The following is a 4123-nucleotide window of genomic DNA, read 5'->3' as shown; positions in this document are numbered from 1 at the left end:
GATTTATCCACTTCACATTCCATACGCTTCACGGCCTCTTTGCCCCCCCCTTCCCCCCTCTCAACCCACCCAGATAGGACCCCTTATTCCTTCCTTCTCAACCTCCCTTTTCCTCAACCTCTTGAACAAAAGCCCCTCCCCCACTTTTTTTTCTACCCCTACTCTCCCTTCTAAACTTCCCCACACTAACCCCTTCCCTCTCCCTTTAACCTGTCCAATCTAAAACCACTCACCCCCTCTCTGTTCCTCCCCCCCTTAGTCCCATTATCCCCCTCCCTCCCCCATCAACCTCCCCACTCCACCCCCACTCAACCTCCCCACGCCACCCCCTACTCAACCCCCTCCCCTCAACCTCCCCAACCCAACCTCTCCACTCACATACCCTCCCTCCTCTCTCAACCTCCCCCCTTAACCTCTTCCTTCCTCCCTCAACCTCCCTCCCCTCCCTCAACCTCCCCCCCTCCTCAACCTCTTCCTCCCTCCCTCAACCTCCCTCCCTCCCTCAACCTCCCTCCCTCCCTCAACCTCCCTCCCCTCCCTCAACCTCCCTCCCTTCCTCCCTCAACCTCTTCCCTCCCCCCTCAACCTCCCTCCCTCCCTTCCTCCCTCAACCTCTTCCTCCCTCCCTCAACCTCCCTCCCTCCCTCAACCTCCCTCCCCTCCCTCAACCTCCCTCCCCCCCTCGACCTCCCTCCCCTCCCTCAACCTCCCTCCCCTCCCTCAACCTCCCTCCCCTCCCTCAACCTCCCCCCCCTCCTCCCTCCATCCACAGAGATGAGACGAGAAGTCCACATTCCTTCACCTCCTTCGGGATGCCCACCAGCTGACCACGCGGTAACCATGGCAACGGAAGACTCCCTGCTGTTCAGTTTCTTTCGCCTCTTCCTCTCCGCATTTTTATTTATTAATTTAGCCGTTTATTTTTTTTTATCTCATCTCTGGCTGTCTGTCTATTCGTCTATCATATATCAATTCACTTTTATCGTTACATTGCGTTATATTAGGTTTTTCGCTAAATTATTAATTCTCTCTCTCTCTCTCTCTCATTTTCATTTTTCTCTCGTTACATCCTCTCTCTCATTTTCAGGAGATATAAAAGGGGTTGAGATAAGATTGATGGAAGATTCGAAGGAGAACGAGAAGTATAAGAAGAAAGAAGATAAAGAGTATGATAAAAAGAAATAGTAGAAGAAAAATACATAGAGGAAGAAGGAGGAAAAAAGGGAAGATGAAAAAGGAAAAGAAGAAAAGTCAAAGAAGTGTGTGTGTGTGTGTGTGCGTGTGTATGACACACGCACACACAAACTCACGCATACACTCACACACAGACACACACACACACACACACACACACACACACACACACACACACACACACACACACACACACACACACACACACACACACACACACATATATATATATATATATATATATATATATATATATATATACTTATTTATATATATATATATATATATAGATATATATATGTACATATATATACATATATATATATATATATATATATATATATATATATATATATATATATATGTATGTATGTGTATATATATATATATATATATATATATATATATATATATATATATATATATATGTATGTGTGTGTGTATATATATATATATATATATATATATATATATATATATACATATATATATATATATATATATATATGTGTGTGTGTGTGTGTGCGTGTGTGAGTGTGTGTGTGTATGTATAGGTATATATATATATATATATATATATATATATATATATATATATATATATATATATATACACTTCCGCAGTGGATTCTCAACAACAGACCACATCCACACGCTCACCCAAATAAGAGAAAAATAAACGAATATAGGAAATCCCTGTGTATGGCATTCATGGATTACGAAAAGTCATTTGACTGCACAAATACCAGCAGTAATAAAAGTTATTCGAAAACAGGGAGTAAAGATATATACGAAGATGGGACAGCAACCAAGCACCACACTGAAACCGATAAAATACCATTTTTAAAATGTGTTAAACGGGGCGATACCATCCCAGCAAAACTGTTTACAGCTTGCCTTGAGGAAGTATTTAAGAAGCCAGAAGGGAGCGGAAAGGGTATCAATATAGGAGATGAATATCTAAACAATCTAAGATTTGCAGATGATATTGTTCTCTCCAGTGAATCTGCAAATGAAATGTAGCATTTAACAAACGATCTGAATAGAGAAAGTCTGAAAGTCGGCTTTAGATCATGTTCAGTAGCAGAGTTCAATTCGAACACATACATGTTCAAGGCGAAGCGTTAGAGGTAGTGGACAAGTATATATATCTAGGGCAACTCGTACAGACAAACACATCGAGTGAAGAGGAAATTAAACGACGCATCAATCTAAGCGGGAGCGCCTTCGGCAGACACAGTAGCATACTAAGAATCTCCTTGCCAGTATGTTTAATAAGAAAAGTCTTTAACCAGTACGTCTTCCCAATTATGCCCTAAGGATCAGAAACATTGACTACAACCAAACTACTGGAGAGGAAACTAATAAGTGCCCAGAGAGGGATGGAGAGGTTGATGCTGGGAATTAGCCTAAGAGATCGGATGAGGGCGACGTGGATCAGGGAACAGACAAAAGTGGAAGATATACTTGGGAGCATAAAAAAAAGGAATGGGAAGGTCATATATGTCGTATATGTATGTTTTAAAGATTTCTTGACTTATTATTTTACTTGTATGGATTTTTTTTACGTTTCTTGTTGTAAATGTATTAATTTGAAACAAAAATGATTAACACTATATATCATTATTATAATTAGATTTAACATTTTCTCTATCAGCATTATCATCATCATTAACATCGTTAATATGGTAATCATTATTTTTATCATTATTATTGTTGTTGTTTACTGTTGTTGCCATCATTATTAATTTAATTGACATTTCATTATCGTAATTATTATCATCAACGTCATTATAATTATTTTCATTATCCACATTGTTTTTGTTATTGTTTGTTTGTTTATTGTTGCTCTCATTACTGTTATGATTAACATTATCTTTGTTATCATAACCATTTTAATAACAGAAGGAATATCGTTATCATTGCTCTCGCTGTTGTGGTTGTTATCACTATCATCATCATCACCACCAGCATCACCATCAACATTATTATTATTATCATTATTATTATTATTATTGTTATTATTATTATTATTATTATTATTATTATTATCATTATTATCATTATTATTATTATTATTATTATCATTATTATTATTATTATTATTATTATTATTATTATTATTATTATTATTATTATTATTATTATTATTATTATTATTATTATTATCATTATTATCATTATTATTATTATTATTATTATTATTATTATCATTATTATTATTATTATTATTATTATTATTATTATTATTATTATTATTATTATTATTATTGCTTGAAGAGGGAGAAGTGATATAACACGCAACCACAATAGTGACAAACCAAGTAATAGTCGTTTTTAAGCAAATGCATTAAGAAATAAAGGCCATTCATATAAAACGAAAAACACTGTTTTCGAAGAATTAAAAAAAAAAACTTTCTTCCTTGTGAGTGTCATTTGCTCAGAAATCGATTTGTAAAATGCTCTTTCTTTTCTCTTTGTCATTTCGTTCCCACGCGCTACAGATCGTACAAGAGGTCATTTAGGGTATCTGACCTGGCTCGGCTTCATTGACCTATTATGTCCGGGTGAAAAGTATTAGAACTCTTGTTTCTTAATTTGTTTCGGATGAGGTCAGGCGATTGAGTCCATTGTTATGTCAGAAATGGAGGAAAAAATGGAAGAAAGGCTTTCATCTTGGCCTTTTTGATTTGTCCTAAATGAGGTCGAGGTCAGGTCGTGACCTTTCGTGTGTTCGTAAGCCATGAGGAAGCCATGTCTGCATCGTCTTTCTAGATAATATAATCAGGGTGAAAATATTCTGTTGCATCTGAATATCGAAACTGTTGTTAATAAATCACGGATTGGACGATTTATTTCAATATTCGCCATAACCGAGAATTCGAGTCGCCAAGAGAGCGAACCCGGATCGTAAACTCGAAGCCAAAGC

This window comes from Penaeus chinensis, chromosome 28 (assembly GCF_019202785.1).
Source record: "Penaeus chinensis breed Huanghai No. 1 chromosome 28, ASM1920278v2, whole genome shotgun sequence".
In the NCBI taxonomy this organism is placed as follows: domain Eukaryota; kingdom Metazoa; phylum Arthropoda; class Malacostraca; order Decapoda; family Penaeidae; genus Penaeus; species Penaeus chinensis.
The sequence above is the reverse complement of the archived record's forward strand: the minus strand, read 5'-3'. Positions refer to the sequence as shown.